We start from the raw sequence: 13410 nt of genomic DNA on the forward strand, positions 1-13410 counted from the left end.
AGTAAGTGCATACATTCGGTATGAGATGAGTGTATACACATATGAATGTCTATATTTTGCATGAGTGTATATGAATGTGCAGACATATCCATGTAGATGTGGTGGGATCAGTGAGGGTGTGAGTGTGTGTCTGTGTGTGGGATGAGAATGTCTGTTTCTGATCCAGAGTGAACCTGGACCTGGGTTTATCTATGTGAGATGCTTATAAATAAGGAGGTGTGTGCGTATCTGCATGTGTACAGGGTGAAAGTGTGGAATATTTGTGGGATGACTATGTGTGCAAATCTGTGTGCATACGTGGATGCAGCGGGTGTGTATATTTATGCACAAGGGTGGGGTTGAATGAAGTTGTATATCTCTTTCTATATGAGTGTGTGTGCAGGGTCTGTATATGCACATCTATTTGGGGGACCATGTACACAGATCTGTGTGTGTCTATCTATGGAGAGAGTGCATGCACATATGTGCACAGGTGTGAAGGGGTGTGTTCCAGGGATGGGTGCCTATGGATGTGTGTGCCCATCTGTGCATGGTGAATGTACCTGCTTGTGCCCTTTGGGGCTCCCGTGCCCGCAAGTCATAGAGAGGCAGCAGCTTGCAGATTGTGTTATGACATGTTTATAGGTCTCTCAACCTTAATGCATTTTAAATTTCCAACCCAAGGTGATGATCCTGGTGAACTGCAGAGCCATTTGTTTCTTGCTCTGCTTTAAAAAGAAACTTTCCGGAGTAAGATACCCCTGCCTCCAGCATGGCAGCTCCACCTGATTTGTTAAGACTCCTGATGGAAGGAAGATACAGACCTGGGTTCCAAAATTGTGAGTAGGGGCATTGAAAACGAGTTGGAGAGAGGGGCTCTTTGAGTGTGGAGAAGGAGAAAGGGGTAGAGGCTGAGGTGGTAATGGGAATGATGAGGTGTGAAGAACCCCACCCCACTCCTCACTGCTGCAGGCCCAGGATGTAGAGGATTGCTCATCCAGTCTCCTTGCATACCCTCTTTCTCTACTGTCTCTCTGAGAATTTGCATTTGGCACTCTGCTTCTGACACCACACACTGTACCCAGGCAACTTAACCCCTAACTGCCCTGAGGCAACTCCTGGTACCATAAATCCCTTCTCAAGTCATTCTGGGCACCCTGAGGATACCTCATGTGCTTTTGATAACCGTAAGTGTCCACCACTTCCTTTCTGCCCCTATTAGAGCCCCAAATGTCAGTTGTGCCCCCGAGGCTGATAGGGTCACAGACTGCTGTGTCACTGTGTGCTGAAGGCCCTGAGGGACTGCTGCCGGCTCAGCTTAGCCATGCAGGTAGGGAAGAAACAGCTCCCCAGACTTCAACTTGTGTTTATGGAGGTTGCCTTGTACCAGGTCTTAGGCATGAGGCCACTGGGGTTGTGCTGAGGCACCAGGTGACACAGCAGAGCTGTGCCGGAATCTCCTCTACCCTCATTTTTGAACTAAGCTCTGAGCCTCAATTGTCTCTTCTTTTAGGATGAGTTTTCCCTGCAGACTCCTTTCATCCATCATGCCACAGCTCCTGGTGGGCCTGCCTTGCTTTCCTGCAGGCATGCCTGAATCCAAGGATGCACAGAGATTGGACTCTGTCTGCGACCCCTGCATCCTTTGATACCATCTATCTTGTGATTTCACTTTCTAGCCACTGGGGTCTCATTCGAAACAGGTTTTTATTATAAGTTTTTCCAGTCTTGAATAGGGCCTGGGGGCAAGAGCTGTGGCTTGGGTCTGCCGGCTTTAGGGGTCTCTTTCTTGACTATTGGTCAGCCACAAACTTGAAGGACTCCACACTCTGACCCAACATAAGCTTCCCATTGGGTCTCCTTAACATCTCATTTGTGCCATGGGGCTTCCTAGGGCAGACCTTGTCATGTCGCTTAGACTTCTCCCAGTAGAAATTCTGTCTGTGTACCTAGCTGAATAAGAGGGCAGGAAAATCCTCCACAAGGACCTGTGGGTGCTCCTTCTGGAAACTTAAAGCATCTTAAGGCCGATTTGGTGACTTAAAAAAATGGCTTATTGTTTTGGTAAAAATGCTGTATCAAATCACTGTGGAGAGGCAGGATAGCTTAATGGCTAAGGACATGTTCTCTGGAGCCCGACTGCCTGGTTTGGCTCCTGCCTTTGCCACACTGTGTGACTGTGGGCAAGCTGTTTGACCCTATGTACCTCAGTGCTCCTGTCCTCTACAATGGAGATAATCACAGTATCCACTTTATAAGGTCGTTATGAGAATACGGTGAGTTAACATATGTAAAGGACTTACAGCAGTCCACAGCGCAGATATAAGCCTCACGTCATTATTAAACATTTTAACAATGCAGAAGAAAGCAAAATTCATACCAAATGCTACCACCCAGGGTATCTTCTTCCAGCCATCTTTCCTTGGGCTGTAGTTTTATATAAATGCGATTTACAATATGTGTAGTTCAAATACTGTTCTCCCTCATTTAACCATATGTCTTAGAGATTTTTCCATATCGGTCCATATAGATCTACTTCAATCTTTGAAAATTAGTATTTATGAGCAACAATTTATTTGCCTAATATTGCTGACTTGTGGGCATGCGGTTTGTTTTCAGTTTTTCACTATTGCAAACAACACTGTGTGTGCCTGCTTATGCATATGTGTTATTGCATTTGGGCTGTTATCTCCTTGGACTAAATCCTAGAAATGAGAATGCTGGGTCAAAGAACATGCACCTTTTACATTTTGATACATGTGGCCAAGCTGCCCTTTTGAAAGATTATACCAATTACATTCTGTGTATCCATGACGTTTTCTTGTTGAACCTTTCTCATTTTGTTTCTGGGTCTCCCACCTGATTTACCCTATGCCCCAGGTGAGATCACCTGAATGCAGAAGGAAGTTGGGTGAACATATTATTTTTATTAGTCCATGAGATCATGGGCTGTCAAGGAAGCATTGTTATTGATGGTACTTCCTGAGGGTGGCTGTGGAGGGGTATGGTGCAGCTGCCATGGCTCTTCCCGAAGCAGAAAGGGTGAACCATGAAGCATGAGGAAGCCTGTTGAAAAAGTGACTTTGATGAATGTTAAGCATTGTTCTCTCCAGGCTACACATTGAAGCAGCCTGGTTGATATGACCTGATTTTGCATGTGAGCAGAGGCTTCGAGTGGCAGATTGCCCTTTGCAAAGATGGCTGCAACCTCAGCTCACATTGCATATGCTTGTGCACAATGGGACCTTGTCATGCTCCATCAAGAGGTGGAAACTAATTCCTTTCCTCTTGAATCTGGGCTGGCTGGGGACTGCTTTAACCAAGAGAGTCTGGTGGAAGTGATGCTCTTACTAACTTGCTGAACCACAAATTTGGGGGCAAAATAAAATGATAATTGCTTTATGTCACTGTTTTGGGGTAATTTGTTACAACTATGATAATTGGAACATTTAGCCACTGTGTATTGGGAAAGACAGTCCAGTGAAGTGCAGCAATCTTCGACCTTAAGGTACCTGAGAATCAACTGGGGGCTTTCATTAGTAATGCAGATTCCTGGGCCCCACCTCCAGAGGTTCTGATTTATTAGACTTGGTGTGAGGTTGGACAATCTGCATTTTCAAATGAGCGGTCCAGGAAATTCTGACATAGTTGGTACTGAATCAAAAACTTTGGCAAATTCTTTAAGAGCAAGAGACTAAGATTTGAATTCTGACTCTGTGGCTACAATCTCTCTGTGCTGTCATTCCTTATCTGTAAAGTGGGAGCAATTATGGTTTCTAATTCATGTCGGTATTGAGGGCATTAAAAGAGATGATGGCTCTAGTGCTTATGCCTGACATGTAATACACATGGAGGAGATGGTGACTGTCAATATAGCGTAGTGGAACAGGCGCCTTAAGCTGGGCTTGCTTCTCCCCTGCCCTTGGACATTAAATGAAAAATGTTGTGTTTTTTTGTATTTAACTGGGAATGGGGTCCAGAGTTTTAATCATATTCTCGAAGGGTCCTTTATCTAAAGAAGGTCGAGAATGCTCAAGAGAACTTTTTAGCTGTTTGACTTGGCTCCCAGGAGCCCTTTTTCTTTCCAACTGGAGCCTCTTGACTGTACCCTGTGGGTTAGCTCTATTGCAGAGCGCAAAAGGGAGACTTTAAGGCATTTCGATTTCACTCTCTGGGACTCAAGGAGAGGACAAGGTGGTTGGAACATCATGGCCAAAGATCTGGAGGTAAGATTGAGCTGGAATTCATGGGGGGCGGTAAGCTGATATTAAGAAAAAGAGGCAGTTTGAGGTCTGATCATAAACTATTTAGAAAGTTGGGTTAGGGAGTTGGGACTGAGGACGTAAGATGCCATGGCAAATTCTGAACAAGAAAATACAGGACCACTACTGTGATTCAGCAAGATGTCTCAGGATGGTGGTTAGGGAAGAAAGTGGGCTGCTTGTTAAGGGAAGGGAAGAACTGTGGCTGCAAGGGCGAGCTCTGATGTTCCTACCCAGGAGTTCTCCGAGAGCTTGTCACAGCTGACTGCTTCTGTCTGCCTCCTCCGCCCAGGCGTGCAGGGTGATGGAAGAGCAGAGGGCTCCATTTTTCAGGCTGAACATTAAGGCCAGGTGGAGGTGTAGCAGAGGGAAGATGAAACTCCTGGTGTGTCCTTGGGAAAGCACACTTTCTCTCTTGGCCTCAGGTTCTCCCATTAGTAAAGTGAGGGGTTTTGAGATCTGGGTGGGTTTGTGACAGCTTTGACTTGCTACTTCAATACTTGCTGTCATACGATAGGGTGACAAGTGCATTTTTACTCTCGTGCCAATGCTGCCTAGAGTGCTGTGTTGAGCTTGATTCTGAGGTGCAGTCTAGGCTCACTTTTGACACCATTGGGTGAAACTAACTTAGTTTTGTGATAGATTACCAATGTCTGCCCTGATCGTGACATGGGCAGTGACAGCATGCCCACTCATGTAGAAATTTTACATTCATACAGCATGACTTCAATTGTTCATGTTAACACCACCATAATTTTTGCTTTGTCTATGTCCTACCTTGATCGTTAGCTTAATTTAAAGTTGATTAATATTTCTTAAAATTAATTTATTTTAAAATTATATTGATTATTTACATGATTATGAATCAAGATTATTAAAAAAGATACATGCAGAGGGGTATTTTCTATAAAAATAGAAAAAATTCTATTTTTATTTTCTAGCCCTTCCCTCTTCTTCGCATCCTTTCCTCCAAAGGCAGTCATTTTAATTTATTTTTGGTTTATCTTTCTATTGTTTTTCTGAAAGTTATGTAATGCATTAATATGTTTCTAAACTGTCTTTAGATCAACAAAAGTACCAACATGTACTTATTTACCCAAATTTTATTTTAAGTAATATTTTTTATTGACATATAATGAATATACCGAAAAGCACACACATTTAAGTGTACAGCTCCACGAAATAAAAAATTGGAAACTCTGAGAGTGAATATATCCACCTAACCCCCTCTCAGATTAAGAAAGAGGACATTGCCAGTTATCCACAAACACTGCTCATATATCATGTTTGTGAGGTGTTTGGGCATCTTCTTTTGTGAAGTGCCTGTTTAAGTATTTAGCTCATTTTTCAATTGTGCGGTCTGTCTTTTTACAATTGGTTTGAAGGGCTTCTTGATATATTCTGGAAGTGAATCTTGTTGATTCTAAATATTGCAACCATTTTCTACTCTTTTTTTTTTTTTTACTCTCTTGATGGTGTCCTTCGATAAACAGAAGTTCTTAATTTTAAAGTAGCCTGGTTTCTCAATCTTTTCCTATATGATTAGTAATTATTTGTTCTGTTTAAGAAATATTTGCACCACAAAGTCATGAAGAGATTCTCCCATGTTTATCATCTAGAAGCTCTATTGTTTTATCTTTAACACTTAGATACCATGAACTGATTTTTGTATAGTGAAGAAGGGTCTAAATTACATTTTCTCCATATAGATATCCTGCAGATCCAGTGTCATTTATTGAAAAGACAACCCTCTTTCCCTGCACTGCAGGAATCCTATTTAAAAATTTTTGAGTTATCAATCGAATCATGGGTTTGATATATAGTAATTTATTTTTCTCCTGTGTTATCTTCTAGGGGGTTTTATAGTTTTGTATTTCACATTTAGATCTGTGATCCATTTTGAGTTAATTTTTATGAAGGGTATAATGGCTGTTTCTAGATTTATTTATTTTTATATGTAGATGTCCAGTTGCCTCAGCACCAGTTGTTGAAACTAATTTATTTTTGTGATATAGGTCAAAATAAACATATATTTATGAAAACAAGAAATGCTTAATCTGCTTTAAACCACTTGAAATCATCTTATATTCCGCGCTTTAGGAAATCCCACAGTGGGATGTTGAGATCACAGCAGTAAATAAGAGAGGGCTTTCTGTAGAAGTATGTTAAAAAAAAAAACAAACCTTAAGTCTTTATTATATAAGAAATTCAGATTTGTTTTAGAAACAATAGAAGATAAATATAAATATAAATATAAGTAAATAAAAGTCAGCTATAATCCTCCTACTCAGAGGTAGGCACTGCTGCCATTTGGTGTGTTCTTTTCTAGCCATTTTCCTTCATACAGATATATATAGTACCTTATAAAAAGGGAGTAATAAAATACATGCAGTCTTGTGCTCATAAGTTTTACTTAATATGTTCTTAACAGCTCTTCTTGTCAATAAGCCATATTTTTTCATAATCATTTTAATGGATGTTGATGCATAAAATGCTAACTGGTCCCTACTTCTTCCCCACTCCTAACTGCAGACTCTATCCCCCGCTTTAATCTTCTGCCTTCCAGACTTAATGGTACACACTACCATGGCTTAAGAAATAAAGTCAAAGACCTCTGTGTTACCTTTCTTGATGGCATTCCCTTTTCTGCCTCTGAATAACTATATTCTAGAGTGAGTGCTTCTCATTTCTCATGCATGCATATATTCTCATTACTATATCCATATGTATTTATTAATAATGTACAGTATTGCTTTGTAGGCTTAAAACTTCATATATAAAAGTATTCTACTATAAACATCCTTTTGTATATTGTTTTCTTCACTCGAAATGATGCTTCGAAGTTTTATCTACATTGCTATATATAACTTTCATATATTCATTTTAACTGTTGTCTAGTATTCCATTATATGAGTATAGCATAATTGACTTATTCATTTGCAACTAATAGTGAAAACAAAAAATGATGCTATCTTCTTGTGTAATCTGTAAGAATTTCTTTGGAGTTCATACCCAGAACTAGAATTACAGGATTGAAGTGTGATATATCTTTACCTTTACTAGGTGTTGCCTGCCAAATTGCTCTGGTTATATAAACTTATAATTCTGTCAGCAATGTATGAATTTCTTGTTGCTTTACATCTTAACTAACCCTTGGTATTTTTACATTTATATATTTTTATCTATCTGATGGGTGTGAAATGGCATCTACATCAGCCAAGACCCAGTTAGGAAATCAGACACCACACAAGGTATTTCAAGCAGAGGGACTTCAATACAGGGAATTGGTTGCATAGGTTTTGAGATATCGATAGAGCAAGAAGGGAACATAGAGGTGATCTAGCACTAATAGCTGCAGGAAGCATGTGCCACCCAAAGGCTAAAAGAGCCAAAGAAAAGATGAGGGGACACTAAAATCTAGGACCTCAGAGAAGGGGTTTGGGGTGCTCAAACCTTGGAAGAAAGGATGTCATCAGCTGCTGCTGGTATCTTGGAGGAGTCTGAGGAGGCTGGATTTGGGAGGAAGAAAGTGGAGGCTGGAGCCAGCTTCTGCTGCTGCTAGAGTGGTGCTGGCAGGAAAGGAAGAAACAGGAACTAAGTCCCTTTTTGCCTCACCCCACCTTCCAATTCTTCTTGAGTATCTGTCATTGCTGGAACCTAACAGGAAGCCAGCTGGTCCTGGAGTCTGGGAAGTGAAGTATGCAGAGTCCTGGCCCCAACAATGGAGCAGAATATGGAAGGGTGGATTCAGGCAGAGAGACATTGGGTAAGTAACTCACGTAGCATCTCATTGTGTATATATTACATCTAGGTTCTTTCCATTTTTATGTGTAGCTAGCTATTTGAAACAGTGCTCCACAACATCCTTGCACATACATTTTCCTTAGAATTAGTTTCTGGAAGTAGAATTAAAGAGTCAAAGAAAATGCATATTTTTAAGGTTTTTGATTCAGGCTGACAAAACTGCTGGAGGAGTAGGTTTTGACGGAAAGGGAGTCCCTCCCATGATATATTCCTGGAAACCACATCATAGAGCAGATGGTAACAGAAAAGATCGCCTTCTACACTGGAATGCTATATCATCTAGGGATTGCTTTCTGCCCAAGGAATGAATGCCGGGAGACTGTAGTTCTAACTATACTAAGTCAGAAAAAGAGAGATATGGCTTCTATATAACTTATATTACTTATATTAGCCTCTGAATTTTGTAAAAGAGATATAAATATCCATTACCCATTGACCACAGAAAAGCCACAGGGAATTATAAGTTGTGTCCACATAATTAGAGCACACAAAAATATAATTTCATAGCATCATTCATGCAATTTACCTCCAAATGATATATCTTTACACTAAGTGCTCAGTATTTAATTAACTGTGAATTTGTTGACTTAATTGGGCTGATGGGGCCAGGAGTGTATGTGGTGAGTCTGGGGGGGGCTGGGAGACAAGGGCTGGTGGGGAGTAAAGAGGGAGATAAGAGTCTGAGTTTAGGAGAATGGAGGAAGTGGAGACCAGTTAGCACGTTTGGAGTTCTGGAGAAGGGCAGGGAACAGAAGGTACAGTGGAAGGAGGGAAGCGTTGGGGTGAAGGTGGGGCAGTGCTGAAGAAAAACCTCACCTCCATCACAATATAACTAAGACTACTCTACCTGGCCCAGATTCTTTGGCCTGTGTCTCTGCTCAGCTCTGTTGAGAGCATGAATCCCTAATCAGATGATTGCAATCATGAGACTCCCCACCAGCAGGTAATCAAGAGGACAGAGGCCCTGTCCAGTGGGCCTGGTATCCATCTCCAATGGAGCTGCCTCTTCCATGCTCACTTAGAGCTGGGTCCTGCAGAAGGAAGTTGGATGTGGCACTGGCTTTGGCTGGGTATTATGAAAAATTCAGATTGATATGGGTCTTGAAGAAAGCTCCTGAAAATGTCTCTACCTCTTGACACTTTTTAAAATGTATGCTCAGGGCAGTTGGGAGGATGACTCCAAAACCTTCTCCAGCCCTGTCTACTCTCTGAATTGCCTAGCTGAATGTCTCATAGGCACCTTGATGTCATCCTATCTACAGGCTGTATCTATCATGGTGGCAGGAACTGCCTGTTTAGTACACCATGATATACTCAGCACCCCATGTAGTACTTAGCACAGATATTTAAGAGGTGCTGATTGGATGAAGGATGGAGTTCTAAAGCAAAACACATCACTTTCCACTTGGAAAAAGTTCATCTCTGGGCTGCTTTGTTTGTTATTGATTTCATCATTGTTGTTGTCAAATTGATCCTTCATCTTTCTCCTTCTCATGTCCTATTGGTCAACAAGTGCTATTTATCTTACCCCAGCAATATCTCTTGAATCCATGATCTCCTCTTTACCATTACCCACTGCCCTAAATTAGTCTTTTTCTGTACTTTGTGCTATCTTCTACTTCCTAATCTAAAATCTGCCATGGTTCCCTATTGCCTTCAACAAAAACTTAGCTTGGCCTTCAAGGGTCCACCACTGGCCTCCATCATTCTTTTGTATGTATCATCCATTTCTCTTCTGTGTGTCTCTTACTCCCACCAAGCTGGTCTCCTCCTCGTTCATCAAAACTATTCTGGGTTTACCTGTTCTTAAATCTGGGCTCATACCTCTTGTCTGTACTCTCCTCTCTTCATTGGATGATCCTGGATTTGATCATCTCTCCTTCTACTGAGTTGAGAATCAGAATTCACACGGTAAGACCCACTCTATGTTGGTGTTGTATATCGGGTGCTGGTGATAAAACCGAGGCTCTGGTATGCTCAGGGATGGTCAAGGTCACACAACTACCACTTATTGGCTATGTTCCATGTTTCAGGTACTCTTCTTGGTGTTTTACATGCTTTCTCCATAATCCTCCCAATAAACTTACAACATGTCATTCGAATGAGGATATAGCATTAAAGGATTCCACACCAGCTGTGTTCATTGCCAGGCATGACTACTGGAGGAAACTGGCTCAGCAGATGGATTAAGTTATTACTGGGAGGACAGGAACTCAGAGGACATCAGGGGTCACCTTGTGGATGCTGGGTTCCTGAGGAAGGTGGGAGGAAGGAAAGGGGAGATGCAGGGCAAAACCTCCCTCCATTTATGTGAAGTTATTTCTTTCCTGATGAGAGCTGAGATAAAATCTGGACGTTCAAATGGTGCTGTGGCTCTACCTGTATATAAGAAACACCTGAGTTGCTTCTCAAGTAGAACCTGGGATTCTGCATATTAACAAGCTTCCAGGTAATGTTGATGCTGCTGGGTCCTACACGTTGAGTAGCAAAGGTGGAGGAAAGTTCAATCTATGGCAGTCTGTGACTGGGTCTGGGGTGCTCTGTGGCTGGGGTCCAGGATCAGTCCATGCTTGGGGAATTGGGCCAGTCCATAACGGGAGAATTGTGAAGTTGGCCAGACTTTTGACTTTGACCAACACTTCATCTGTTCTCCAACCTTTTAGCCATGAGTCATAATAAAGAGAGTGAAGGAGAGAAAAAAGATTTCTCCGGAAGTAAAGGCGAAGATGCAGGTCAGATAAGGGAAAGAATTTCTGAGCCATCAGGATTAGTTAGTTCTTGAGGAATTTCCCTATATCCTGGGAGTGTCTGGATGGAAGAATCACCTCCTTTTCTGTAGAGATAATTTCTCCTCCTTCCTCTCTGACAAGGATATAAGATCACTGTCACATCTGGGGGTTTTGTCCTTAAGGCCTGATGGCCAAAAATATATCTGTTTTGGGGTGGCAGTACAGAATGGAGAAGGGAATGGTTGTTTTAGACTAGGAGAGAAAAAAGGCAAAGTAAAGGAAACTAACATGTATCGACCTCTTACTTTATACAAGGCACTATGCCAGGCGTTTCTATGTAAGCCCCCGTTTGATCTTCCCAGCAACGTGTAAAATATGTCCAGATAAAGAAACAAAGACTCATAGGGGCTCGGACACGTAGCCATGGTCACTTGAGTGTTAGAGCCAGGTCTGTAATTTCAAAAACCCTGGCCACCTCTTGGATTTTAGTAAGATGAGTTCCAGCTGAACACAATGCATCTGAGGGGCCTCTGGTGCAGCGGGGAGAAACGCTCAGGTGCAGTGGCTGAGGTCCTAGGATGGCGATACAATAGAGTGGAGAGAAAAGAGGGCACCGCAGAACCTACTCTCTTTTTCCTCCTCAGTAAGCAGAACCCCCCACTTTCAGCTGGACTCAGCCACCTAGAATAAAGACTATACTTCCCAACCTTCCGTGAGGCTGGATGTGGCCATGTGCTAGGTTGCCTTTGGTAAGGAGGGAGGGGAAGTCATCCTTGCTTGCCTTTGTCACTCTGCTTCTTTCTCCTTCCTACTGGCTAGAATAAGGATGTGAACATTGAGCAGCTGTTTTGCACCATGAGGCAGTAGGAGTCTGAGTCCCTGCCAAACTCATCTGGACCCTTAGAGTCTATACCCGTAAGAGACATGAACTTCTGTCTTATCTAAGCCACTGTTAGTGTGTTTCTTTTTCTATAAGCTGAAATTAATCTTCACAAATGGAAAGCCCAAGGGCATATTCTTCATCCGGCGCTGTGGTTCTCAAACTCAGTTGTACATGACAGTGCTTGGGTCTTCCTAGGACCCGCTGAATGAGAGTTGCTGGAGGGCGGAGCTGGGCCTTGGTGTTTTAAACTTCCCAGATGATTCACCATGTGCAGCCACTTATCTGGGGGAATCGGAAAGGATGTAGGGAGGCGATGCTCATAAAGGTTGGAGGAGAACGAGGAGAGTGAGCTGTGGACACAAAGGAGGAGAGAGTTTGAGAAAAAAGGCAGATGGGTACCAGCAACAAATGCCTCAACTGGCAGCTGGGAAGAAGTCATTGGGTGAGAGATATGAGGATGGGGCACTGTTTGAAATAGGCTAAGGTGGGAGAGTTGAGTGATTAGGAAATATAAGAAGTCTGTTAATGAAGGGAAGAAGAGAGATAGACCGTTAACTTGATGGACTAATGAGCTAATACTTATGATAATGACAAAATTTCCTTGAGTAATCAAAGGCCAGGCACTGTCCTCAGCCCTTTCCAGGCACAACCATCTCATTTCACAGCAATCCTTTCTCTGGACAGTGATTATTATTTCCACTTTACAGATGTGGAAACCGAGATGCAGAAATGAATTGACTGGCTCAAGGTCACACAGCGGGTAAGTGATGGCACCTGAATTTGAATCCAGATCTGTCTGGTACAAGCTAGAGCCACCCTGGGAAGGCCTCCTTTAGCATGGGGACACTCTTGAGCCTGCCATTGCCAGAGTCAAGGAAGAGGTTTTGGAGGCAGATCCCCGAGGAAGTGTGAAGAGGATGGAAATTCGACTGTAGTGTTGCCCTTGGGTGGGAAGAAGAACCCTTTCTCCCTCTGATATGGGGGTGAGGATGTGAGGCGTTGTTGAGAGGAGGGAGGGTGAGCCCTCCCATGGCACCTCCATCTTTCAGGAAGGGAGGCAGGGCCACAGTAAGGCCAGAGGGGCAGCAGGGATTCGCTGAAGCTCCAGCAGCCATGGTTTGTCCTCGGCCAGAGGGCAAGGGAGTCAGCCTTTCTCTGACATGGTTTTAGGCCACGGGGCCTTGAGATAAAACCCAGTTCTGGGCTCTGATAGTGCTAAGCCAAGCAGAGCTGATTATTAAATATCTAAAGACATAGCTTCTGATAGAGATATAGGTGAGCCACCCCCACCTTCCATCCCCAGGACAGCTTGCTAACAGGATCCTGTTGTGGCCACAAATGAATTTTCCATGATCCCTAACTCTTTGATTCAAGCAGCCATTCCTGGAGAGGAGCCCTTAGGGAGAGCGTCCCGTCCATCCAGATTTTCTGACTGCTGCCTAGACCACCTTTCATGTCTCCCCGAATTATTAAGTTGACTACTGGGTGCTTAGAATGTCTCAAGTTCAAAGACTAGCAGGTTGGAACTAGATGTCTAAGGGACCCTTGGGCACCTTAGCAGGAGGAACATTAAGATGTGGCAGTTTGGCTTATCAGGAGACTGGATAGGGATCAGAAGGAATATGTTTTATTCTGTGGGCTGCAGAACACAGGAGTTGGTCTTCTGATATTGGGCCTATAGGTGGGTCCAAGTTTTGTGGAAGTTTCTTGGCCGTGCAGTTTGGACGGGAGGAAGTGAAATGCAGTGGTTTGA

At 42.9% G+C, this 13410-nt stretch overlaps 1 long non-coding RNA gene across 1 annotated transcript in view; it reads left to right on the forward strand.

The window, feature by feature from the left end:
* Nucleotides 1–670: 670 nt before the first annotated feature.
* The window catches only part of LOC120593291 (uncharacterized), a 41450-nt gene continuing 28710 nt past the window's right edge, over nt 671–13410 (forward strand). Inside the window, exons 1-4 of the long non-coding RNA XR_005650339.1 lie at nt 671–818; nt 6808–8007; nt 10079–11689; nt 12365–12417. This is a non-coding gene — a long non-coding RNA (uncharacterized LOC120593291). The remainder of the gene's footprint in view (nt 819–6807; nt 8008–10078; nt 11690–12364; nt 12418–13410) is intronic.

Source organism: Pteropus medius, unplaced genomic scaffold, assembly GCF_902729225.1.
Source record: "Pteropus medius unplaced genomic scaffold, Ma_sr-lr_union100, whole genome shotgun sequence".
Taxonomy (NCBI): domain Eukaryota; kingdom Metazoa; phylum Chordata; class Mammalia; order Chiroptera; family Pteropodidae; genus Pteropus; species Pteropus medius.